This window comes from Heterocephalus glaber, unplaced genomic scaffold, assembly GCF_053883595.1.
Source record: "Heterocephalus glaber isolate CG9 unplaced genomic scaffold, H.glaber_assembly_v1.0 deba00001532, whole genome shotgun sequence".
In the NCBI taxonomy this organism is placed as follows: domain Eukaryota; kingdom Metazoa; phylum Chordata; class Mammalia; order Rodentia; family Bathyergidae; genus Heterocephalus; species Heterocephalus glaber.
The window spans coordinates 23,211,927-23,239,922 of NW_028258330.1; the positions used below are offsets into that span (position 1 = coordinate 23,211,927).

The 27,996-nt window shown below is 38.4% G+C and overlaps 1 protein-coding gene across 5 annotated transcripts in view; it reads left to right on the top strand.

Moving 5' to 3' along the window:
• The first annotated feature begins 10,197 nt into the window (after positions 1–10,197).
• The window catches only part of Tpx2 (TPX2 microtubule nucleation factor), a 69,951-nt gene continuing 52,152 nt past the window's right edge, over positions 10,198–27,996 (top strand). For 2 of the 5 annotated variants that reach the window (XM_021254916.2, XM_087188808.1), the window contains exons 1-2: positions 10,236–10,391; positions 20,117–20,194. The gene's annotated coding sequence lies outside the window, so the exon portion shown is untranslated. Of the gene's footprint in view, positions 10,392–10,436; positions 10,663–20,116; positions 20,195–27,996 lie in introns of those variants that run through there. The other 3 variants (XM_004840597.4, XM_004840598.4, XM_021254917.2) reach the window with 2 other exon arrangements.

Genomic DNA, 27,996 nt, shown 5'->3' on the forward strand with positions numbered 1-27,996 from the left:
ATTTTTGAGTCTATGTTTATTAGGGACATTGGCTTGTAGTTCTCTTTCTTGGTTGGATCATTCTCTGATTTAGGTATCAGGGTAATTCTTACTTCTAGGAATGAATTTGGGAGTATTTCTTCCCTTTCAATTTCATTAAAGAGTTTGAAAAGTAGCAGCATTAGGTCTTCTCTAATTTTCTTGTAGAATTTAGCAGTGAATACATCAGGGCCTGGGCTTTTCTTTGTTGGTATGTTTTCAGTTACATCTTCAACTGACTGACATTGTTTTTTTAGAATTTTTATATCTTTGTTCAGCTTTGGTAATTCACATGTGCCTAGGAATCTGTCCATTTCTTCTGTGCTTTCCATCTTATTAGAATACAGATTCTTGAAGTAGGTATTGATAATCTTCTGGATTTCTGTAGGATCTGTTGTGATTTCAGCCTTTTCATTCCTAATTGCATGGATTTAAGTCTTTCCTTTTTTTGATAAGATTGGCCAAAGGTTTGTCAATTTTATTTAATCTTTCAAAGAACCAACTCTTCAATTCATTGATTCTTTGTATTTTTTTATTAGTCTCCACTGTATTAATTTCTGCTCTGACCTTTATAATTTCCTCCTTCATACAAGATATGGGCTTGATTTGCTCTTCTTTTTCTAGAAGGTTGAGGCTCAACTCTGGGTTCTTTATTTGAGCTTGCTCTGTTTTTCTTATATAGGAATTTACTGCTATAATTTTCCGTGTAGGACTGCTTTCATTATGTCCTATAAGTTCCAGTATGTTGTATTGGCATTATCATTTAATTATAGAAACTGTCTAATTTCGGGGTTTTTTTGTTTTTTTAGTACTGGGGATTGAACTTGGGACCTTGTGGTAGCACGGCAGGAAACTGTCTCATTTCTTCTTCAGTTTCATCTGTGACCCATTGGTTGTCAGGAGAGTATTATTTAATTTTCATGTGTTTATGAAATTCTGGTGGTTCCTTTTGCCATTGATTTCCAATTTCATTGCACTATAGTCTGATAATATACATGGGATGGTTTCGATTCCTTTGTATTTACTTAAGCATGTTCTATGAGCTAGTATGTGGTCAATTTTTAAGATAGTCCTATGTGCAGCTGAGAAGAATGTGTATTCTGATGTTGTGGGGTAGAACACTCTGTAGACATCTACTAAGTCCATTTGTTCAAAAGTTTGGTTCAGTTCTGATATTTCTTTGTTGATTTTTCATCTAGTTGATCTGTCTATTTGTGATAGTGAGGTATTGAGGTCCCCCATTACAATTGTATTAGTGTTTACTTGATTTTTCATGTCTGTTAATATTTGTTTTATATAGTTGAGTACACTGGCATTTGGTGGATATATATTTATGATTGTTATCTCTTCCTCTTGGATTGTTCCCTTTTCAAGGATGCAGTGACCTTCTTTGTTTCTTCTGATCAGTCTTGGCTTGAAATTTACTTGTTCTGCAAATAGAATATCTACCTCTGCTCTTCTCCGGGTTCCTGTTGCATAGAGTATTGTTTTCTACCCTTTGACTTTCAGTCTATGAATTTCTTTTTGAATTAAATGTGTTTCTTCTATAGAGCATATTGTTGGAACTTGCTTCTTGATCTGTTCTGCCACTCTGTTTCTTTTGATTGTTGAATTGAGACCATTTACATTGATGGTTATAACTGATATGTATTGACTTATCCTTGTTATGTTTCTGTTGTTGGTTCCCCTCTTTCTCCCCCACCTCTGTTTAATTACTTGCCTTACCTGATGGATTCATTCTGTTGGGATTCATGGAGTTGTAGTCCACATTATCTCTTTCTAGAATGTCCTTCAGAACACTTTGGAGAGTTGGTTTGGTTGCCATGAATTTCTTCAAGTTTTCTTTGTCAAGGAAGTGTCTTATTCTCCTTCAAATTTGAAAGATAGTTTTTCAGGGATATCAATTTGGGTTGGAAGTTATTTTCTTTTAGGGCTTGAAATACTTCACTCCAAGCTTTCCTTGACTTGAGGGTTTGCATGGAAAAGTCTGCTGTGATGCTCTTTTTTTTTCCAGTTCCAGGAATTGAACACAGGACCTTGGGCTTGCCAGGCAGGCACACCACCACTGAGCTAAATCCCCAGCCCTCTACTGTGATTCTGATGGACTTTCTTTTATATGTGATTTGTTCCTTTTTTCTAATAGTTTTTAATATTCTGTTCTTGGGCTGGGGATTTAGCTCAGTGGTTCTGCCACCTGCCTCACAAGTGCAAGGTCTTGAGTTTGATCCTCAGTACCAAAAAAAAAAACAAAACAAACAAACAAAAAACAATATTCTGTTCTTGTGCTGAATTTCTGGAATCTTGACTATTATGTGCCTTGGTGTAGTTTTTTTTTGATCACGGCTAATTGGAGTTCTATGTGCCTCACTTATCTGTATGTCAAATTCTTTTAAAAAATATTTTAATACTAAATTTATTAGACATCATGAGATTAATACAAGTTACCTTTGGCCTCTATAATTACAAGAGGTGCCCAAGGTGGTGATTAGCTTCTAGACATTTATTAGTATGGCAAACTGCTGAAGTGTGTATACATTATGTGTGGGGGGGACAGAGTCTCACTATGTACTTCAGGCTGACCTTGAACTCACTATGCAGTTGAAGCTGGCCTTGAACTTGCAGCAATCCTTCTGCCTCAGCTTCTTGAGTGCTGAGATTATAGACATGTGCTGCCACACTGGATGTATACATTTTTTTGGTGGAATATATATATATATATATATATATATATACACACACACACACATACATTCCACCAAAATATATTCCACCAAAAAAAACTATCTATCTATCTATCTATCTATCTATCTATCTATCTATCTATATATTGTTTATTTCAGTTTGTTTCCCTTTGTTTTGTTGCCCTGAGGATTGAAACCAGGGCCTTCGAACTGAACCATATCCATATATATACTCATTCATTCATTTAGCAACAGAGTCTCTCACTGAGTTGCCCAGGTTGGCTCAGGGGTAGGCTTAGGATTTTATTTTTGTACCGGGGATCAAACTTGGGACCTTGTGCTTGTGAGGCAGGCAGCAGTACCAGTGAGCTAAATCCCTGGCTTGAGGATGGATTTTGTTTTGTTTTGTTTGTTTGTTTTGTTTTATAGGAAAGGATTTTCTTTTTTTTTTTGAAGGAAAACATTTATTGGTACATTTTAGATATACATAATGATAACACTCATCATAAGGAATTTGCACCTGTACATGATATCAAATTCTTTTTCTCTGCTTAGGAAGTTTTCTGCCATTACTTCTGTGAATAGCTTTTTAAAATGTCATTTGCACTATCTCTTGCTTTTTCAGTGACTCTGATCAATCTTATGTTATTCTTCTTTGCATCATTTAGCAGTTGTTGTATTGATTTTTCATGGGCCCTTGCTATTTTTAAGAAATCTTTCTTTTCATTATCACTAACTGCAATCTAGTCTTCTATATCTCATATTCTGTCCTCACATAATTAGAGTAATTATGTCACCTTGGCTAAAGTAGTACAATGAGCAATACCAATAGCATCAAATATAGGATAGAAAATGACAAACCATGGTAAATATTAATTTACCACCTTTAACTGTATGAACTATATTTGTTTTTTTTGTTTTGTTTTGGTACCAGGGATCAAACTCAGGACCTTGCGCTTGTGAGGCAGGCACCGGAACCACTGAACTAAATCCCTGGCCCTGAACTATATTTGTTATATAACAAAATCTAAAACAAACCTGAAAATTGTATAGAGAAAAAGAAGAAGAGGAAGAAGGAGAAGGAGAAGAGGAAGAAGAAGTGGCAATCAGAAGCAAGGCAAGAGGACAAAAGATTATGCAAACTTTGGGAAATTGATGAAGATGACAGAAGGGAAAGAGAGAAGGAAGAAATAAAAGCAAGAGTAGAACAGAAGAATAACAACAAGAAAACTAGAAACAATGTTCACACTCCTATAAAAACAAGAATGAACCATCAAGAAAATAGAAAATAAAACAAAATAAAAACAAAACTAGGAAAAAAAAAAAGAAGAAAAATGTCCACTTCATGGTGTGCCTCTACTGTCATTGATAGAGTGGGCAGACAGAGCCCAGATCCATGTTGATTAATCCTAGCTGGTGGTAGATTCAAAGTGAGGCAGTGGAAAATCCCAGCAAGCCCACACCTTTAGTTCCACTGAAGTTCAGGCTATTTTCTGGTTGTGAGGCTGGAACGTGATTTGTTCAGACTGCAACATTCTGTGTGCCTCCTGCAAGCTTGAACTTGGCTCCTTGACCTCCTGCCAATTTGAACTCAGTTCCACCTCAACCTGACACTGGGAGCTGTTAGATGGAGCCAGCTAACAACTGTTCTGAGTTCCAAGCTCAGTTGTCCTCTCTCCAAGATGGCCACCAGGCAATTGCCCTCTCCTGGGGGATATCTGAACCTCAATAACTCATCAGCCACTGCAGTCTACTGCATCCACTGCTCCATTTCACTGGTGAATTTCTCTGTGGAGACCTCTAGGGTCACCAGTAGTCATCATGTGTCTGCAGGTTTGAGCTGCCCTTTCCACACAGTGAGTCAGGGTTCAGGGAGAAAGCACCACTTGCAACTTCCTTCTTCTTCATTGAAATCTCTCTCCTTGCTCTCCCCGTGGGCCTCAATTTTCACTGCAGATCCTTGCTGGGTTCTGGGGACCCACTTACCTCCTTCTCTCCCTCACGTTGCTATATTCCAGCGTCTGGATAACAAATCTCAGAGAGGCTGTTTCTCTGCTGTTCACCACTCCACCTTGTTCCCAGAAATGCACCATCATAGCCAGCTTTGTCATTCATAAAAAGAAACTTTCTCCAGTTCAATATTATAAAAACACTTCTTGTTTTCTTCCAGTTTTTACATGGCTTCATATTTTACCTTTAAATTCACCATGAATTCACTTTGGTATAAAATGTGAAGAATTAAAATTTTTTTTCCAAATAACACTACAGTTGTGTATACTGTCATTTCCCTACTGTCTTAAAATGTCTCCATTATTAGACACTACATTCCTAAGTATATTGGGCCAATTTGTTTTGTTTTGTTTTGAGACAGGGTCTTGCTATGTAGTTCAGGCTGGTCCTGAACTCACTATATAGCCCAGCTTGGTCTTGAACTCTCGGTGATCCTTCTGTCTCAGCCTCCCAAGTGCTGGGATTATAGGCATGCACCACCATGACCAGCCAATTTCTGAATGTTCATTTTCTATAGGCTGAGTTTAGAGCTCAGAGGTAGAGCACTTGCCTATCATGCATCAGGTCTTGGATTTGTTCCTCAAAATTGAAGAGGGGCAAGGCAGGGAAACTGCAACTGTTTTGTTGGGAGGGGGTTAAAGTGAGACAGGACCTGCCCTGATTTACATTTTTAAGGCCCTATGGTGTCACAATTATTTAAACATGAAAAGTAGCAGCCAGGGATGTTGGTGCATGCCTGTAATCCTAGCACTCAGGAGGCAGAGGCAGTAGGTTCACCGAGTTCGAGGCCAGCCTGGCCTACATAGTGAGTTGAAGGCCAGCCTGAACTATATAGTGAGACCCTGTCTCAAAAAAGAAACAAACATTCGATCCCCAGTACAAAAAATAACAAAACAAAACAAAACAAAAAAAACCCAGAAACAAATAGGGCCAGGGATTTAGCTCAGTGGTTCTGCCACCTGCCTCGCAAGCACAAGGACCCGAGTTCAATCCCCAATACCAAAAAAAAAAAGAGAGAGAAACAAACAAACAAAATAGCAGCATTATGAAAGTCTATGTGTCCTTTGGGAGCCCAGCAGAGATCAGATAAACTCTCTTCAGAGACCTGGGTTTGTCATATTGTGAACATACATTTGGTCTTCATCTCTGTTCCCTAAAGGAGATCTAAGGTCCTTCGACTCTTCATTCAAAGTGGTGTCCTCCTTTAGGCTAATGAGCTGACTAATAGCTGGTAGCCCCTAGGTAACTTTGGGGTTAGGGCTGTCACAGTGGCAGGATTACAGGGTTGGGGTCACTCCCCACGCCACCCTCAGGAGGGAGGGGCTGAAAGTTAGGTTGATCACTAATGGTTAATGATTTAATCAACCATGCCTATGTAATGAAGCTTTCTTAAAACTCCCCCAAAAAACAAGTCTCAGAGAGCTGCTGGATGGCTAAACACATGCTGGTTCCTGGAGAGTGTATGGAAGTTCACACACCCTCCTCTGCACCTCACCCTGTGCATCTCCTCATCTGTGCCCTATGTGCAACCTTTCCAGCAACCCGGCAAACATGAATCTGTATTAATCAATTCATTTTGTTAACTCAAAAATGTACCTCAAGGGCTGGGGGTGTAAGTCAGTAGTGGATCACTTGTCTAGCATGCACAGAGGCAATGGCTTTCATCCCCAGCACTGAAAAAAAATGTCTCAAAGATACCTCCATGTCAGCCTAAGTGCACAGAAGTCTTTTTTTTCAGAAGTCTTTAACTGCTGTTTAGTGTTCCTTTCTATTCAATTTTTATTGGCATATGTCTGTGATATATTCCTATATTTTTTTGGTACCGGGGATCGAACTCAGGTCCTTGTGCTTGCACAGCAGGTGGCAAAACCACTGAGCTAAATCCCCAGCCCTCTGTGTGATATATAATAATTACATTCATTTTGGGGAATTGGTACTCTTTCTCTCTCTCTCGCTCTCTCTCTCTCTCTCTCTCTCTCTCTCTCTCTCTCTATATATATATATATATATATAGTATCTTGATCATTTTCAATCCCTCTCCTCCCATTTTATGTAATTTTATGTGGTGCATTCTTTTTTTTTTTTTTTTTTTTTGGTACCGGGGATTGAACTCGGTCCTTGTGCTTTCGAGGCAGGCACCGGAACCACTGAGCTAAATCCCTAGCCCTTGTTATTGTTTTTTGAGACAAGGTGTTGCTATGTATTCCAGGCTGGCCTTGAACTCACTATGTAGCCGGGGCTGGCCTTGAACTTCTCAGCAATTTTTTGCCTCAGCCTCCAGAGTGCTGGGATTACAGGTGTGCACCACCACACCCAGCTTTAATTGTGGAAATTTTTATCAATTTGTGACTAATCTTATTTCATCTACAGGTCCACCTACTTTCCTTCACTACATACTCCTAATTATTCTGAGGCAAGTGCTAGAGTCATTTCATCCCCAACATTTTTTTCACCCCCACCATTTTTTTTTTTTTTGGTACCTGCGATCGAACTTGGGACCTTGCGCTTTCGAGGCAGGCGCCGGAACCGCTGAGCTAAATCCCCGGCCCTCACCCCCACCATTTTGATGTTATCTCTACAACACAAAGATGCTTAAAGAACAAACCCCTAGCACTTTATTTTTTTAAGAAATTTAGATCTTTCATCTATAGCATTTTCTTGTCTGGATTTTGTTGATTATACCACCATAGTGTGAATGACCCAAACTATACTTTAAAAATTACTATAATTTCACATGTTAATATGTATAAAATGTAACATGTCAGTCCTCTCAATTAAAAGGAATGTCCAAAAAAAAAAAAAAGGAATGTCCATAGCTGGGCATGGTTTCACCTGTCATCCTAGCACTCTGGGAAGCTGAGGCAGGAAAACTGAAAGTTGGAGCCAACCCTGGGCAATTTAGCAACTCAGTGAGACCCTATCTTAAAATAAAACATTTTTTTAACGGTGGCAGTTTTACATTGATTAAAAGTAGGAGCCGAGCATGATGGCATATACCTGTAATCCCAGCACTTGGGAGGCTGAGACGGGAGGATCACTGTTGGGCCAGCCTGAACCACATATGGAGACTCTGTTTCAAAAAACCAAAATAAGGGGCCAGGGATTTAGCTCAGTGGTGCTGCTGCCTGCCTCGAAAGCACAGGGTCCGGAGTTCGATCCCCAGTACCAAAAAACAAAAACAAAAAATAAAACCAAAATAAATAAATAAAGGAATGAATGAATGTAGGAAAAAACAAGCTCTGAGAATGAGTTTGGGCTAAGTAGGAAAAAAGGAGAAAAAAATTAAAAAATATACACTACAGAGTAGGGTAGCCTACTATGAAGAGACATGACAGCCTCAATAAAACATTTTTTATTATATTTTATTTTTTTAAAATCTAGTGATATAGATTTATTATGAAGGATTGACTCATATAATTATGGAGGCTGACAAGTTCATGTTTTGGTGTCCTTAAACTGGAGAATCAAGATGCTGGTGGTTCTGTCCAAACTTGAAGGCCTGAGAACCAGAGGAGCCAGTGGTGTAAGTCCTAGACTGAATGTGAAGGTTCAAGACTCGGGAAGGTAAAAGAAGATGGATGCTTCCCCTTAAACAGAGAGAGAATTTGTTCTTCCTCTTTTTTTTTTTTTTTTTTGGTTGTTTTTGTTGTTTAGTTAGGGTCCTGGAAGGATTGGGTGGTGTCCACTCACATTGATGAAAGCATTTTTTTCTTTTTTACTCAGTCTGTTGATTCAAATTCTAATCTCTTAGTTTGTAGAGGTTTCAATCCATAGTTGGCTGGTTCCAAGGTAGGGTGGCATTGCAGACAGGCAGAAGTTAGAAAAAGCAACAAAGCAATAAAGCATTTTTTAAAAGGGCTAGAGATGTAGAGCAGTGCAAAGGTTTAACCTCCCATACAAGACAGAGAGAGAGAGAGAGAAAGACCTTAGACAAATTTAAGAGTTTAGGGCTGGGGATTTAGCTCAGTGATGCCGCTGCCTGTCTCGAAAGCACAAGGTCCTGAGTTTGATCCCCAGTACCAAAAAAAAAAAGTTTAATTGAGCAAAAAGCAATACTTGAATGGGAGAGCCTTTAGAGCCAGAGAAAGTGATTCTACTTTTCTACCTGGGTGGTGTGTGTGTGTGTGTGATGTGCTAGTTACCTGCTAGTTACCTGCTCTGCAACCCAGCTATACTCCCTTCCTTATTGGAGTGGATTCTAAGAACTTTGGCGTGCATCATGGTCAGGCAGCATTTATGAACAGAAAACTGAAGTGAAGTACAGACAGCTTGTTAGTAGCTCATTATTTTGCTGCATATAGGCTCAGTTATTTGTCACAATAACGCAATATACCCCTAAATTAGGGCTTTCACTTAGTTTACCTACTACTGAGGTTGTAGTTTCTTATGTAAGGACCTCAATGCTAAGGCACTCTCAACCACACTTAATTTAACACCCTCTATTATTTCAAAATTCAGACACATCTTGTGCTTTTCCTCTTCGGTATGAATTTATTTTAGAATCAACATGGCAAGTTTATGACAAAAACGTATTTGGATTTTCATTAGAATTACTTCGAACTTTTAATTTGTAGAATTAACATCTTTAGAATTATATAACCTCGTTTAATTTGTAAATTGCTATTCAATGAAGTGTTTTCCATTAAAGTTATCACTATTTTTTTTTTTCCAGTACCAGGGATTGAACTCGGGACTTTGGGCTTGCGAGGCAGGAGCGACCCCACTGAGCTAAAATCACTAGTCCTTCTATGAAAGTATTAAGTTTAATTTTTAAAATTTTGAATTTTTGTTGCTATTATAAACGAAGTCCTTTTGTTTTCGTTGCTATTATGTTCTGATTGATGATGCATAAAAAGAACATCAATCAGATCCCGTCTTCTCACTTATGTGATTTGAAGCAAGTTTTTTTTTTTTTGAAACAAGTTTATCCAACTTTTCTGAGCTTTCGTTTTCATTTTTTTTTTTCGGTACCGGGGATCGAACTCAGGTCCTTGTGCTTGCACAGCAAGCGGTGAAACCACTAAGCTAAATCCCCGGCCCTTATTTTCATTTTTACAACACAGGAATAATAAAGGGCGGGATGTAGTCGGACATAACATCCAAAAAAGCATGCCTCTGAGCCAGTTAAGACGTAGACAGAGACTGCAGTGTGTTGTCAGTCGCCTACACCAACAGGAGGGAAGCTGGGGTCGCGTCTATATTGCAGGTAGGAGACTGCCTGATAAAATGAATTCCTACAAATATTCAGGACACAAAGTACCAACACAGCAAAGATAATTTAAAATTTCATAATAAAAAAGTTTTCTGCTCTGAATACCTTCGTGCAGGTCCAGGATGCTAAATGGACTCTCTACATCAAGTGGTATCACCTTTCCTAAATAGGAGCAGTGCACTCTGGGTTTTGTAGTTACGTACTCACAAGAGTTGTTTCAACCAGGTCATATCGGAGCAGGAGACTATATTTCCCAGAAGCCTCTGGGCCGTTTGTTTGCTGGCCCGCCCCCTGACTTCCGGCGTCGCTGCGTTGCATGATCCAATCAGGAGGCCAGAATTGATCATTCTTGACGCTCTGATTGGTGCATTAGACTAGACTGCCTTGGTTCAAATTTTCAACGGTACTGAATGAGTACCGCGGTGAGCTTGTGGCGTTTCGTCGTCAGAGCTGAGCCGAAGCGAGGCAAGGTGAGCTGTGGGTAGAAGCGAGGGCAGTTGGGGCTCAGGGTTCTTCTCTCCCTGATTTTCAGACGTCTAGCGGTCGGTTTCCAACCCTCAGGGCCATCAGCACCCCTAGACTCGGCCTCTAGGCCGTTGCTGGACTGGGGTGCCGCCTAGGCGGGGCAGGGTTGGCGCAGGGCTTCGGGCCTCCCTTGTCTTCGCGAAAGGTCTTTGCATTGAAGCCTGTCCGGGAAATAGAGGAAAAGGAGTTGCTGGAGACAGTTGGCCGAAAATAACGGTAATGATAATTGTTATGCCAATTAAGTTAATGCTTAATTGTTAAGCATTTACTGGACGAAGCAGTCTGCTACGCGTTCCCACTTAATTTTCGCATCAAACCACTGAATTAGGTATTACCCTTAGCACCACTTTGCAGAGAAGGAGATCGAGGCCCACACTGGATAAATTTCTACAAATGAGTGAAATAGCCCTGCCCGCAAGAAGTGTGGCCTTTGGTAGCAGAAAACAGATGTGGAGGGGCCGGGATTTAGCTCAGTGGTTTCGCTGCCTGCTGCGCAAGCTCAAGGACCCGAGTTCAATCCCCGGTACCAAAAATAAATAAATAAATAAATAAATAAAAGAAAACAGATGTGGTCACAAACAACTACATTTTAAAACTGCTGTGTAAGATAGAAAGTTAAATTAGATGGTGCGAGACTATAATTGAGAGAGACTTTAATTCTACTTGGAATTGTTTTCTATTTGGAATTAAAGGTAATTTTATGTTACCCGTGTTTGCCTACGCCTCACCCTTTGTATCGAATCACTAGCTGTTTTCGCCTTTGTAAGTTACTTAGAACATTTATGGATTGGAGAAGGAAGGAAAACCAGGTTATATAATATTGCATGATTGGTTTGTCCCCTATTTTTCTTTTTCTAATTATTTTTTTCTGTTTTGTTTTTGTTTTGTTTGTGTGTGTTTGTAGTGGGCATTGAACCCAGAGCCTTTGAACTGAGCCACCCCCCACCATTTTAAATTTTATTTCAAAATTGTATCTCACTAAATCACTTGAGTTGCCCAGGCCAGCCCTGAACTTGTGATTTTCTTGCCTCACCCTCCCACTGTTTTGTTGATAAATGATGTTTTTTTCACAAATTTCACAATTTTTTAGAGGTTCAGTAGCCAAGGCTCCCCCAAACTATTCCTGCTTAGCATAGAAGAGGAATTTTGATTCTCTGATTTTGCTTGAAATCAACTTCATCTGTTGGATTTATTTCCTTACTTAGAGTTTTGCCTTGTCTTGACATCCCATAGGCTTTCTTTGAATTTCTCTCATCAGATGTCAAAAATAGAACAATTTTTTTTCATGTTTAAACTTTAATACTTGAGAAAATGTAAGTTAAAATTGGATACAAATATTGCTGGCACAAGTAAAGAATAATGCACAAATGAAAAATAGAACTATTAAAGGAAAAGAACATCAATGTATTATTACTACCTGTCAGTGCACCACCAAATCATATTTCAGTACACTTGGTTGGTTTGGGTGTGTCTGTTTAGTATTAAGTTGTCATTCTTGGTTCAAAAACTATTATGCTCCCAGCTAACTTGTTCAGTTTTAGGGTGTATTCTGTGCTTAGGTTGGTGTTAGATAGTGTGAGTATACAGACAGATGTGTGGTGTAGTGAAAGGTTCTCTCATATGCTTGGGGACAAAAGATTGATACAAATGACAATCAAACCAAAACAAAACAGGATCTGAGTGCTCTCTGAGTTTTGTTTTCTGTTTTTTTGGTTTTTTTGGTGCCAGAGATCGAACTCAGGACCTTGTACTTGCGAGTCTACAGTTTTGTAAGTGTTCCGGCAAGTTAGATGTGAGGGAGATCAGTGAGGTCTAAAACAGGCACAAGTGGCTTGTGAAGTAAGTGGTATAAAACTGGCTCTTGAGAAGCAATTTGGTTAGACTAGAATGGTCTTTGGGTATGGGAATCATCCACTAAATATCTGTTGATTGGATAGACTGGAGGCACTGTCTGAATTGACTGCAAAATTAAGTATTCTTGGATCATGTTCAAATAGGTCGGTAAACTTGTCTAAACATTTTTTTTTTTGAGACACGATTTTTTTTTGAGACACGATCATTTTTTTTTTTTTTTTTGAGACATGATCTTGCTATGTATCCCAAGCTGGCCTTGAGCGCACAGTGATCCTCCTGTTTCAGCTTCCCAAATGCTGGGAGTACAGGCATGTGCCACCATGCCTGGCCAAATTTTCAAATTATTTACATAAAATGGGGTTATTTTGGTAGTGATTATGCTTAAATACGTGTATTCTATCCTTTATAAAATTATTTTTTCTTACATTTGCAATGAAGCTTGTCCAGGAGAAAGAATTATGTGGGAAAGTTCATTTCTTATTTAGGTTCCAATTTAGAGTTATATATTCCCTATGTATTTTTTCTGTCAGCAGGATCTCCCTTCTCTCTCTCTCTCTCTCTCTCTCTCTCTCTCTCTCTCTCTCTCTCTCTCTCTCCCTCTCTCCCTCTCCCTCTCTCATCTTGATGGGGAAGAAAGGGAGGATTTGAATGTCCTTTTACAACATTTTCTTTGTCATGATTAAAGTTGGGAAGCAGAATTGACTATAGCACAATTGTATAGCCCAAGGATTCTGTGAGTAGAACTATATTTGAGACATAGATCAGCAGCCCAAGGTACTCCATGAGAAAAGTATAGATATCTAGAAGGGGTTCTGTTTTTATTTGTTTGCATAGGGAAACTTGGTAAAAAGGAAAGAAATGAAAAATTAATGAGAGGTATAAAATTGTATCTAGGAAGTAGAAATTTAAAAGGTTTAGTAAATGAAGGTAGTAAAAGTTTGTTCACCTTTTAAGTGAGCCAGCCTATTTGTCCTGATGTTTGAATAAAAGTACACATTACCATCTCTTGGTGTCAATGTTCCTAAATTGTAGGCTTTGCAAAGATTAAAGAGAGAGCTGGGGATTTAGCTCAGAGCCGTCTTCCTCGCAAGTGCAAGGTCCCGAGTTTGATCCCTGGTACCAAAAAAAAAAAAGATTAAACAGAGAGTGTAACACAAAGACATCATAAGACAATAAGTGGACACTGAAAAAATCTAAGAACACTTTTACACTGGTGCAGTAGTGATCTGTAAGTTTGGCATGTTGGGAGGGCTCTGCTATTTGACTCTTAGAAGCATCCTTTGGCCCCTTCCTACTTCCCTATATTATTATTAATTATTTTTTTCATTTATTGAAAGAGTCTCACTATGTGGATCAGGTTGGCCTTGAACTCACTGTGTGGCCCAGGTTGGCCTTGCACTTGAGGCAATCCTCCTGTCTCAGCCTCCCAAGTACTGGGATTACAAGCTTGTACCACCATGCCCAGCTCCTATATTATTTTTTCACTGCAAAGAACTGGAACTTTATTTATCTTTCTGCTAATTCCAGGTTCTTAATAAGAAGTATCTGCTAGACTTCAAGATTTCAGAAGAGATGAGAATATATTGCCCCTTTCAGTCAATCCTATAGGCAAGCAGACTGACAGACCCATTAAACCACAGTAAAGCTGTGAATTCCACAGTGAATTATATTAAGAAGGAATAAAGGAGTTGAGTGTGGTGGCCCACATTTGTAAAACTAGCACTCTAGGTGGCTGAGGCAGAAAGATCACAAATTTGAGCTGAGCCTACAATTTAGACCCTATCTAGGAAAAAAAGCTAGGAGGGGTGGGGATGTAGCTTATTGCAAAGACCCTGGATTCATTTCCCAGTACAGTACTGGAAAAAAAAAAAGGAATAAAGGGAATGTTAATATGTTAGTCTCATGAGTGTTTAAATAATTTTAGGACCAAGAAATGGAGGGTAAGGGGACTTAAAAAGAATTAAGATGTATTATGTATACATATCAACTCCCCATGATGAATGTAATCATTGTGTACTGCAAACGTATACTAATAAAAATTTTACAAAATTTAAGCTATCTTTTTTTTTTTTTTTGGTACTGGGGATTGAACTTGGGTCCTTGGACTTGCGCAGCAGGCAGCGAAACCACTGAACTAAATCCCCAGCTCCTAAGCTATCTTTATAAGGTAGCACATATTTTGGGAGGAAATTTATATAATATGGAAAAAAAATAAAAAGACCAACTATCCTACTCCTTATCTAACTATTGTTATTATTTGATAGATAACTTTTTTTTTCCTGTGCCTTTATTTTGTTTTAAAATTATACACTGTCTGCCTGTTGTGGTACATGCCTGTAATCCCGAGCACTTGGGAGGCTAAAATAGCAGGATTACTCTAAGTTCAAGGCCAGCCTGAACTACATAGTGAGACCCTGTTTCAAAAAAAAAAAATTGTAGTGGCTCACACTTGTAATCCCAGCACCCAGGAGGCTGAGGCAGGGGGATTGCCGTGAATTCGAGGCCAGCCTGGGCTACATAGTGAGCTTAAGGTCAGCCTGAACATAGCAAGACCCTGCCTCAAAAAAATCATACACTGAAAGCCTTTATTACTTTTTTATTCACTATTAGTAATATCTATACATATCATTAAATTTTTCTACAAAATAATTTTAATGGCTATATGATATTCCATATAATAGAATATATGATTCAGCTATAGTAGTTTACCCTGTGAAATTGCTGATCAAAAAAATTTTTTTTTGTAATTGGAGATTGAACGCAGGGCCTTTTCACTGAGCTACACCCCCAGCTCTTCCCATTTTTTATTTTCAGATAGTGTCTCCCTGAGTTGCTACATTGCCCAGGGTGGGCTAGCACCTCCAGTCCTCCTGCCTCAGCCTTCCACAGTGTTGGTATTATAGACCTGTGCCACCATGCTTGGTTAAGAGGGCTATTTTAAAGACTTGATACGTAACACCAAATTGCCTTATGGGAATATCATGCTGATTTACATATTCACTAGAACAGCTTGTATTCAAAGAGGCACAAATATATATTCTTTTTTTTTTTTTTTTTTGGTACCGGAGATCGAACTTGGATCCTTGTGCTTGCGCAGCAGGCACTGAAACCACTGAGCTAAATCCCCAGCCCAACAAATATATATTCTTAAAATAGGTAATATATTTGCATGATGCAAAACCCCAAATTTTTAAAATTTATAGTTCACAATCTTCCAATTTTATAACTGTTTACTTCTCTCCGTATTACACCAGAGATAAATGGTTTTATTAGGTTCTTGGACCTGTGTACGTGTGCGTATTTCCCAAACCAGATAACTTTTTTTTTTTTTTTTGTACCGAGGAATCGAACTCCTTGCGCTTGCGCAGCAGGTGGTGAAACCACTGAGCTAAATACCCGGCCTGGGATAACTTTTTGAAGAGTATAAATCTTTACAAGACTAAGTGATTGCCATTTGACTAAGTTTGTAGCCTCTTAAAGCCCCACTGTCAACCCTTACAAACCTTCAGCTTATTATTGGAATAGTAGAATACTTTGGGATACTGCAGAGATTTCCTTTTGGTGTTCTACAAAAATCTGGGTCATTATTTGGCCTACATGTAAACAGTAAATCAATGATGCTTTCTAAATGGGTCTTTTTAGATGTTTAGAGGAGTAGTTTTAAGATTATTTTGAATTTTTAATGCATAAATTAATACTGAATTTGTAATTCTTAAAAAGGATGATATGCTCACAAGTTTGAAAGAGAAATGATAGAAATATATATTTGCTTGAGGTTTCTGGACAGTGATGAATTAGAACAAGTGTCCATGTGGCCTGTGCTGACTTCTGAGTGCTTGGACAGTGAGAGATTGTCATTGGATTTTAAATTGACCCAATTTTGGAAGCTTCATAGATCTGTTTCTGTAAACAGATCCAGTTTCAACATAGAAGTAACAAACATAAATGTGGAAACACAAAGTCCATTAAACTTCCTTCAGACTTAGTTTGTGACTTTGATTAACAGTTAAAATTGCATGCTGGATTTTGTTACCATTTACTGACTCTTGCTAATCTCTTATATACAAGGAAAAAATGAAGGTGTTTTCTCCCTGGGTAAAATGAAAATAGCTCTATTTTACTTGTAATGTAACAGGATCTCTTATCCCTTGTGAAAGTAGGAGAGGGTGTTCTTGGGGAAATGCCACTGCCTGGATGGGATTATTTTAACTAACTATATTTCTAATAAAGTTTTTTTTTAATGAAGTCATAACTTAATCTATTTATTCTGTTGCATGACCAGTTGCTTAACTGCTACTTTTTCCCTCTACTAGAAGTAGGGAAGGCACTTAGCACAAGCTACTAAGGTGCTTGAGAGCATCTATCAGGCCAGCCTTTGTTTTGCTAGGAGCTGCTAGTCCACTGTTTCAGCCCTGCTTAGAATGCACCCTCTTGCAGCTTTCCCCTACCCGCTCTGAACCTGCACCATTTGATTTATAGAGCTTGTCAAAGCTAGTTTATTTTTGGTTTGAAAGTGAAGAGAGACAGGAGGCAATGGGAGGTTAATTTCAGATGAATGTGGAAACATGTTACATTGCTTCTTCTGCAGTTGGCCCCATTCATTTCCCATTTCCATTTATTTCTTCCCTTAGAAAAGGTCACCATTCATTTTTGATCTGTAGAACTCTGCAGGCCTGTCTCTGGCACCAGGAGGCCTATGTTGACTCTCCTTCACCCAGTTCTCTTCTGCATTTCCCCATTGCCCCCTGTTCATGCCCTATTACAGCAAGGATCACCCCGTACCGTAGTTGTTTCTGCATTCCCCATTCAACTGTTAGTTTTTTAAGGGAAGGGATTTTATATATTTATGTAAAGGCTATGTCTATATACTTTTAGTCTTTGTTTTCTGGAAGCAAGAAATGGGTTATACTGTATGATGGATGACATTTGATAAGCAGTTTTAAAAAGAACTTGCCTCGTTCATAGCATGAATAGGTCTATTGTAGAGTTATTGTTCACTAGTAGCTCAGAATATTTCTAGTTTTGTAAGAGCGCTGTTGCAGATTCAGATAATTTTGAAATGTGAAGCTGATTGTCTTGCTTGGCACCTGATTTGTTTGAGGGAATGTGGTTGACGCATGTGCCGTTTTTTTTTTTCCTTTGGTTAGACCTGTTGACAGAAATTCAATCTTGATTAAGGGGTGCAGGAAAGAGTCCAGTTCCCACCATGCCGGGGGCTCTCTCATTTAAACAGTTGCCTTTAGGTGTAGTCTGTTTCATTTCCCACCAGACCCTGTGGGCTTTGGGTTTTTTTTTTTTTTTTGGTACTGGGAATTGAACCCAGGGTCTCCTAGGCGCTGTACCGCTGAGCTATATCCCCTGCCAATGGGCTTTGATTTTTGAAAGTTTATTTTTCTCCCACTTTTCAAGGAGGCCAGATGGTGCCCTGAGTTGGCCATACTAGACTCCAGGATAGCTCAAAAGAAGCTTTTTATTTATTTTGTTTTTTGAGACAGGGTCTCCCTGTGTAGTTCAGGTTGGCCTCCAACTCCTGGCAATCCTCCTGCCTCAGCCTCCCAAGTGCTGGGATTATAGGTGTGTGTCATGACACCTGGCCTTTCTAAAGGAATGTTTATAGAAAAACCTTGTATATCCACCTACTACTTGGTGATCTTGGAGTAGCTTAGTTTCTCTGAGCCTGGGCCTTTATTTGCAACATGGTGATGATGGTATCTGCCTTCTACATTTTAATTTAAATTAGATGATTTGTGTGAAGTACCTGGTAAGGTGCTTGATCTGCCTGTAGTAGACGGTATTTGTAAGTTATGTATAAATGGTTGTCTCTTATATCATAATATTCGTTACTTATCTATTTACTTTTGTGTGTGTGTGTGTGTGTGTGTGAATGTGGTACTGGAGTTTGAACTCAGGACTTTGTGCATGTATTGTACTATTGAGCTATACCTCTAACTTTTAAAAAAAATTTTATTTTTTTAGTAGAGACAAACTCACTAAGTTGCCCAGGCTAGGCTTGAATTTACAATCCTCCTGTCACAGCCTCCTAGAGTGCTGGAATTATAGGCATTTATTACAACAGCTGGCAAAATAGTAAATATGATAGGCAGTAGATAAGAACAGAGCCTTTAGTGCCCACGCAGGTTCAAACCCTGATTGTGGAACTTCTTAGCTGTGTGACCATAAACAAGTGATTAATCTCTAGCTCTTAGTTTTCTCATCTGTAAAATGAAGATAATAATAGTACCTACTGTATAGTGTTGTTTTGAGGACTTATGAATTAGTAATTGTAAAACACTGCCAATATTGCCTTGCATTAGTACTCAGTAATTAGTAGCTGTTATTATTTTTAACCTTCTTCAATTTCATATGTATTTTTATTGTTGGCACTTATGAATCATTTTTATTTCTATATAGAAATACTAGAATATGTAAATTTAGGAGCCAATATACAGACCATGTAAATGGGAAACATTATTTCCAAAAACCAAGAGATTTGACAGTCAGTGTTGGATTATCAAGAGTATTTAATAAAAATTCCAGAATATCTGGTGTTTTCTTGACTAGAAACATAATTGTAGATAGAAATAAATATTGCTTAACTTTTTTTAAATTGAAAAGGTATTCATTTATGTAATAAAACATTTTAAAAGTGTATAAAGAGTACATAGTGATTCTTGGCATGGTGGCACATGCCTGTAATCCTAGGACTCTGGGAGGCTGAGGCAGGAGGATTGCAAGTTTGTGCCCTGGACAGTTTAGATACTTGGTGGGATCCTGTCTCAAAATAAAAAATAGAAAAAAGTCTGGAGATGTAGCTCAATGTGAAGGCCTTGGGCTCAATCTCCAGTACCACCAGCAAAATAAAAAAGTTTATACAGTGAAAAATCTTCCCCTAATTTATCTCTCCTACAGCTCCCATCACAGAGCCAACTATTAACTCTTGTGTCTTATCGTCTATGTATTTTTGAATATATATTGACTTTTTCTTCTTTTTAAAACAGTGGGAGCACACTCTTCTGCATTTTGCTTCTCATTTAACAGCTTTTTATTTTTTTATTTTTTTTTGGTACTGGGAATCGAACTCTGGTCCTTCCGCCTGCAGGGCAGGCGGCAGAACCACTGAGCTAAATCCCGGGCCCTCACTTAACAGCTTTTGTATCTCATATTAATAATTTATTAAATAGTTGTGTCATAATTTATTCAACCAATTCCTTATTGGTGGGATTTGGGTTTTTAGTTATTTTGACTTTTATGAACAATGCCATATTCAACCCTTTTTTGGGGGGGGGGTTGCCTTGAACTCACTATGTAACCCAGGCTGGCTTCAAATCCCTGGGATCCTCCTGCCTCAGCCTCTGCCTCCTGAGTGCTGGAACTTTAGGTGTGCATCACCACACCCAGCCTTCAATTTTTTTTTGAGGCAGGATCTCACACTGTAGTCTGGCTGGCCTGGAACCCCCTATGCAGGCCAGACTGGCCTCAAATGCAGTATCCTCCTGCTTTAGCCCTCTTGAGTGCGAGGATTACAAGCTTGCAACACTGAACCCATCTTCCACTTTCTTATACTTATAAATATCTGTAGGATAAACTTCTGCTGTACCTCTCTGCAGATTACCCTTCATAGAGACTAGCAGTAGAGCTTCATAATTTTTCTTTTAGATAGTAGAACTTCAGCAAATTATTTATTGGATGAATCAAAAAATAAACATCAATGCTCCTATTCTACTCTTCATTCAGTAATCTCAGGAAAATAATTTCACAAAGTTATTCTCAAGGAGGATTAAATAAGAATTCTTTTTTTTTTTTTTTTTTGAGACAGGGTCTTCCTAAGTGGCCCAGGCTGGCCTCAAACTTCTGAATCTTCCTGCTTCAGCTTCCTGAGTAGCTGGGATTCCAGGTATGCACTACCATACCAGGTTTCTGATTTCTAAGTTTCTGATCTAGATGCTGGACACAGTTCTCTACATCTTCAGATCTGCAGATGTCTTATCACTAAGAGTGAAAATGACTTCACAAAAATTTTGTCATTACCATCTGCTTCTATCATTTGACTCTTTGTGTTTATATCTCATTGGGCTTTATTATTTTCATTGCTTTTCCTCAATATTTTAAGCATTTGCTGTGGTACTATCCATGAAAATACATCTGACCCCTATATAGAGCAATGGGTGACAAATGGAACAACATTTCCAAGTTCTTGTTGTATTAGTGTGGCCAAATTATTGGTTCATACCAATAAAATGGGGCTGGAAAATCTGCTGCTTCTGGGCCAAACTTGTAAGAAGCTGGTACATCTCCTTTATGTTCTTTTCTCCTTTTGTCAGCTAGTACAAGGCCACATGAGACCATAGAGCTTCACAATTTAAAAAAAAAGGATGCGAGTGGTTGAATTTGAACACTTGCCAGCAGCGTGCTTTGGTGCAGTAATGGTATTCGGAAGGCTAAGTGGGACTGCTGCATGTTACATTCCTGCTTCAGCTCTCCCCCGCTCTAGTTGTCTTCGTTACATTCCTGCCTGGGAAGTGTTCCCAGTGACCCCAGTAAGGCATTAAGATCATGAGAATCCAAGATTTTCCCATGTCTTCCAGCATGTTTGTTCACAAGAACAGGAAAACTTCCTCCTTGCAACCAGAAAGTTTTAATTGCTGTCAGCCACTGAGAAATCCTTCACTGAGGATCTTTTGTGTAGAAATGTGATCAAGAAGGAGAAAAGTATCTGTCGGTCAAGTGGCAGTGGTTGATGATACTTTAGGGTGGTATATTTCATAGCACTTGAGATGCCTTCTCATTTGTTTATGGGAAGTAAATGGACAGAGAGATAGAGTGACTTGTCATTGTCATATAAATCTACTACCTGCCAGATTGTTAGAATTCCAGACTTCTTTGTTAGTTGGGATTGTTTTTGGCTATAAATGACAGGAAATGTAATTTGTAGCTTATAAAAAAAAGTACTTGTTTTCTCACATAAGAGATCTGGAGGTAGGTGGTCAGTAGTAGCTCAGTGATGTGAGGGCCAACATCTATTCTCTGCCATCCACCGATGTATGTAAGATGGCTGCTATAGCTCCAGCCCTTAGATGTGCTTTCAAGCAGGAAAAAGAAGGGTGAAGGGAAGTGACAGAAATAGCTGTAGAAGGAAAGTAAAAATTTTCCTATGAATTCTTTAACAAATTCCTAGTTCTCATGGGTCAGAACTGTCGCATGGCCACCCCAAGCTTGGAAGGTGGCTATCAAGGAAGTACTTTCCATTTTAGTGTACTTCCTACTATTTTGATGATGTTCAATAAAAAAATTTTATTTTTAGCAATACTGGGGATTGAACTCAGGACCTCATACACATTAGGCAAGCTCTCCACCGCGGAGCTACACCTCCAGAATACTCCCCTCCCAACTTTTTTTTAATATTTTGAGACAGAGTCTTGCTAAGTTGCCCAGGTTGGCCTCAAAGTTGTGACCCTCCTACCTCAGCTTTCTGAGTAGCTGGGATTATAGATGTGCTCTATCTTGCCTGTCTTGTTCAATGAAAAATATATTTTCTTCACTTTAATTATACAGATTAATGGGTTTCATTTTGGCAGATTGCTACCTGGACGTAATTTTTTTATTTTTTTATTTTTTTTGGTACCAGGGATCGAACTTGGGTCCCTGCGCTTGCGCAGCAGGTGGCAAAACCACTGAGCTAAATCCTCAGCCCCCTGCACATAATTTAAATGGTCGTGTTTTACCTTTAGTCTACAGAGCTGAGGATCCTATTTCCTGTGGAAATAAAAAAATTTTTCCTCTGGCTGTGGCAATTTGGACAAAAAAAAAGACGAACCTACAAATCTTGTTAAATCACTTAGGAGAAGATAAAGATCTTAGTTTATGCTTATAGCCATAACCTGAGTTTTTTAGATTCCACATATCAGAGACAACATGAGCTATTTGTCTTTTTGATTCTGGCTTATTTCCCTCAATGTGAGTCTCCGGATCCATCCATTTTTCTGCAAATGACAAAATCTCATTCTTTTTAAATGGCTAGATAATATTCAATTGTGTATATATACCACATTTTCTTCATTTTTTTGTTTTTGTTTTTATTTTATTTTAAAATTTTATTTAGGGTCAGGGATTTAGCTCAGTGGTTCTGCCGCCTGTGTCGCAAGCACAAGGACCTGAGTTCAATCCCTGGTACCAAAACCAAAAACAAAACAAAAAACACAACCCCCCCCCAAACCAAAACAAAACAAAACAAAATCCGTGTTTAAAATTTAATTTAATTTAATTTGTTTTTTGCGGTACCAGGGATCAAACTCAGGACCTGCCACTGAGCTAAATCCTCAGCCCTATTTTTTGTGTTTTTTGGGGGACAAGGTCTCACTATGCAGTTCAGGCTGCCTGGTGAGTTCTCCCACGCATGTGCCACCACACCCAGCAAATTTTCTATATCCATTTATCTGGTGATGATCACCTAAGCTGGATTTATTATCTTGGTTTTTGTATGTTGTGTGACAGTAAACATGTATATACCCATATCCCTATTCTGACGTTAATCCCTTGAGGAATATATACCAAAGAATGTATAGCTGCATCAAATGGTAGCTCTGGTTTTAATTTTTTTTTTTTTTTCCATACTGGGGATCAAACTCTGGACCTTGCTCTTGCGAGGCAGGTGAGGAGCCACTGAGCTAAATCCCTGGCCCTAGTTTTAGTTTTTTGAGGAGCCTCCATAATGATTTCCAAAATGGCTATCCTAATTTTCATTCCTGCTAGCAGTATAGAAGGGTTTCTTTTTCTCTATATCCTTCCCATCATTTATTATTTTTTGTATTCTTTCTGACAGCCATTCTGACTGAGATGACATGGAATCTCAGTGTAGTATTTTGTGTGTGTGTGTGTGTGTGTGTATGTGTATTTGTGGTGCTGGCGATTGAACCCAGAGCTTCACGCATGCCCCCCAGCTCTCAGTAGAGTTTTGATTAGCATTTCCCTTGAGTTCGAGCCCTGGTACCAAAAGAAAAAAAAAAAACATTTCCCTAATGGCTAAAGATGTTGAACTTTTTTTCATGTATTTATTGGCCATTTGTACTTCTTTTGAGAAGTGCCTGATCAATTCATTGGCCCATTTATTGATTGGGCTGTTTGGTTTTCTTTTTTCTTTTTTTTTTTTTTTGCTATTTGGTTTTTTGATGTTAAGCTTTGAGTTCTATGTATATTCCACCTGTCAGAAGAATAGTTCATAAAGATTTTCTATTCTATAGGCTTTCTATCTGCTAGTTGTTTCCCTTGCTGTGGAAAAAGTTTACTTTGATGTAGTCTATTTGTTGATTTTTTTGTTATTATTTTCTGTGCTATTGGAGTCCTATTCAAGAAGTACTTCAAGTACAGTTTCAAATTTTCAGGTCTTATACTTAGGTCTTTGATTCATTTTGAATTGATTTTTTCTTTTAAGACAGGGTCTTGCTATGTACTTCAGGCTAGCCTTGAGCTCACTGTGTAGCACAGGCTGGCCTCACACTGGGAGTGATCCTCTTACCTCAGCCTACCCAGTCAGTGCTAGGATTACAGGTGTGCACTGCCATGTAGTTTCAGTCTTCTACAAGTGGATATCCAGTTTTAGGGGCACCCTTTGGTAAAGAAGCTGTCTTTTATCCAAAGTCTATTTTTAGCTCCTTTGTCCAGAATCAAATGGCTGTAGTTGTGTGGGTTTATTTCTGTGACCTCTGTTGTTTTCCTTTGGTCTATGTGTCTGTTTTTGTGCCAGTACCATGCTGTTTTTGTTACTATGGCTTTGCAGTATAACTTGAAACTGGGTATTGTGACGCCTCCAGCCTTGATTTCTTTTGCTTAGGATTGCTTTGACTATTCTTTTTTAAAATTTTATCTCATTTCCCCCAAGTCCCTTCCCCTCCCTATGTACAAAAGCTTTGTTTCCATTTTTTCCTTCTATTTTCACTTTTTTTCTTCTTCCTTCCTTTCTCCTTTCCTCTTCTCTTGTTCCCCTTCCCTTTTGAACACTTTCTTCCCATTTCCAACATCCATTATACATTTCAGTCCTTATTTCCACTTTTGATTTCTCATACCAGAGAAACAATGCAGTATTTAAACATGTGTATCTGATTTATTTCTCTTAAGAGTACGGTCTCAGGGTGCATCCATTTAGCTAGAATTGTCTCATACTTATCCTTTTTATGGCTGAGTAGTACTCCATTATATAAAAAACCCCACATCTTCTTTATCCATTAGTTGATGGGCATTTGGCTGTTTCCAAGATGTAGCTATTACAAACTGTGCCACTATAAACATGGATGTGCATATATTGCAGTGGTATGATGCTTTTACTTCTTTCAGGAAGATACCAAGAAGAGGTATAGCTGGTTTGAATGAATGGAACCTTTAGTTTTAGTTTTTTGTTTTTTGGGGTTTTTTTTGGTACTGGGGATCGAACTCGGGTCCTTGCACTTGTGAGGCAGGTGGCGGAACCACTGAGCTAAATCCCTGGCCCCAGTTTTAGTTTTTTGAGAAATCTCCATACTGATTTCCACAGTGGTTGCACTAGTCTACACTCCCACCACCCGTGGAGATGGGATCCTTTTTCCCCATGGCCCACCAGCATTTGTTATTGGTTGATTTCTTGTGGGTTGGTTTTTTTTTGGTACCGGGTATCGAACTTGGGACCTTGAGCTTTCAAGGCAGGCGCCGGAACCACTGAGCTAAATCCCCGGCCCTACTGGTTGATTTCTTGATAGCATCCATTCTTTGCTTTGGCTATTCTGACTCTTTTGTTTTTCATAAGAATTTTAGAATTGTTTTTTCTAGTTCATTGAAGAATGTCACTGGTATTTTGATGGGGATTACATTGAATCTTTAGATCACTTTTAGTAATATGACTATTTTGCCAATCCATGAGCACAGAGGTTTTTCCATCTCCTGGTGTCTTCAGTTTTGTTCTTCAGTGTTCTAAAAATTTCATGTAGAAATCTTTTGTCTCTTTGGTTAGATGGGTCCCTAGGTAAATTTTCTTTTTTAAAGCTATTGTGAGTGGAATTGTTTTCCTGATTTCTTTCTTAGCTAGTCCATAATTGGTGTATAATAAAGCTAATTTTTTAATGCTGATTTTTATATCCTGATACATTACTGAGACTAAAAGTCTTTTGGTGGAGTCTTTAGGGTCCTCTAGATATAAGTTCATATCACCTACAATTATAATTTGACTTTTCCAGGCCGGGGATTTAGCTCAGTGGTTCCGCAGCCTGCCTTGCAAGTGCAAGGACCCAAGTTTGATCCCTGGTACCAAAAAAAAAAAAAATTTGACTTTTCCTTTCTTATTTGTATCCCCCCTTTTTTGTTGTTGTTGCCTAATTGATCTAGCTAAAATTTCAAGAAGTGTATAAGAATATTGAATGAAAGCGGTGAAAAGGGATATGCTTGCCTACTTCCTGAGAAAAATATTTGATCATAGCTTGACTTTAGTCATGTTAATCTCTAATTCTCTTTATACTTACAATTTATACAATATAATTTTTTTCTCCTTTCTTCCATGTCAGATTTGAACCCAGGTCCTTCACATATTGAGTTATGTCCCCAGCCTATTTTTAATTTTTTATTTTCAGACAAGGTCTTCAGAGTCTTGCTAAGTTGCCCAGGCTGGGCTTGAATTTGACAGTCTTCCTGCCTCAGCCTCCCAGAGTGCTGGGATTACAAGTCTGTGCTATCAGACCCAGTTTAAGCTATATAATGTAGGGGTTTTATTCTGTTTTTTTTCAGTGCTGGTGATCAAACCCAAGGTCTCGTGTGGTGACAGCACTCTACCACTGAGTTACAACCCACCCAGCTATAAATGTTGTGTATTATCTTATTTATTGGTTGTGATAGCTGCCACGTAGACTTTAAGTTTCTTTGTGTTTGGCACTAGATCTTCCATCTTTTTATGTGAGGGAAGTCTCATCATTGAATATTTGTGAGAAAGGAACTTAAGTATCATTAAACTTACATCTTATGGCCCCTAGTAAGTGCATAATTTAAATGAGCCACTAACAAATTTATTGACTTTAACTGAATAATGAAAGAAATGAAGGAGAGTGAAAAATTTAGAAGGGAGATAATAGAATACTCTCTTTTTAGGCAGGGCATAGTGGTGCATGCCTGTAATCCCAGCACTTGGGAGGCTGAGGCAGGAGGATTACTGTGAGTTTGAGGCCAGCCTGGGCTACATAGTGAGTTTAAGGTCAGTCTGAACTACACAGTTAGACCCTGCCTCAAAAAACAAAAAAAACTTTTTAGGTCAAAGAACTGTGGAGAATAGATCCACTTGGCAATAAAGTAAGCGAATAGAGAACTATATTAATATACTTCTCTAGTTCCTAAAGTAAGGGCAGAAGAATGGAAAGAACATTGTACTGAAGTCAGAAGCCTCTGTTCCAGATCTAGCTATCTTAACATAACTGTATTTTAGATAAGTTATTTAATCTAATCTTCAGCTTTTCTAGGATCAGGAGAATAATTGCTTCTTTACATGATTTTTGTAAACATTAGATATGTATTTAGTACTTAACAGTACCTGGCATGTCATGATCACCTCTGGTAATTTTTTTTTTTTTTGTGGTACCAGGGAATGAACTCAGGACCTTGTGCTTGTGAGGCAGGCACAGTGCCGCTGAGCTAAATCCCCAGCCCTCTGGTAACTTTTTTTTTAACCATGAACACAAGTACTGTTGTTATGTGATCTTAGGAGACTCCTTTTTGCTTTAATTAATCTTTATCTATAAACTGCAAAAGTTAGGTGTTACCCAAGATTCCTCTCAATTCTGAAATGTCATGTTTCTGCACTGATCACCTCAGAACACTGGCAAGAAGGTTATTTATGAGTTCATAGGCTACACTGAGTTCAAAGGAGAGACCATGGGAAGTTGTTCTCTGATGTGTAGATCAATGTCACTCTGTAAGTCAGATATTTGTTTGTATGTTTGTTTTTAATTTTCTCTACTAGTTTATTTTATTTTATATTTCTTTTTTTTTTTTTTGGTACTGGGGATCGAACTCGGCTCCTTGTGCTTGCACAACAGGCAGCGAAACCACTGAGCTAAATCCCCAGCCCTATTTTATATTTCTTAGCAAAACATTTATTGGTACATTTTTAGATACACATAATGTTAACATTCATTTAGGGAATTTGTTCCAGTGCATGATGTATCTTGCTTCTTCTTTTTTTCCCTTATTCCACCTCCCCCCTCATGTACAAAAGCTTTGTTTCCATTTTTTCCTTTGAAAATCAGATATTTGTTATAATGTATATTATTAAGACATGGGAGGAAGGGGAGGGAAAGGGGATGAAAAAAGGAATTAAGATGTATAGGCTACAGTATTTAGTTTTTTTTAAGAACTTATTTTTATAAAAGGTTTTTTAAAAAAATGAGCATGTACTAATAATGAATTAAGAGTTTAAAGAAACTGATTTTTTTTGTTTGTTTGTTTGGGGTTTTTTTGGTACCGGAGATCGAACTCGGGTCCTTGTGCTTGCGAGGCATAAAGAAACTAATTTTAAAAATGTTTATGCAAGTGATTGCTGATGTCATCTTCCCTTCCAAGATTCAGAATACTTTTAAGCAGATGTTGTTCCCTGGACAAAGACAAATGGTTCATTGGGTTTCATAGCCAAATTATTTGCCAATGAGTGTGGCTGATAGGCTGTTTTTCAGACTATTTCCAGCTATTTTATAA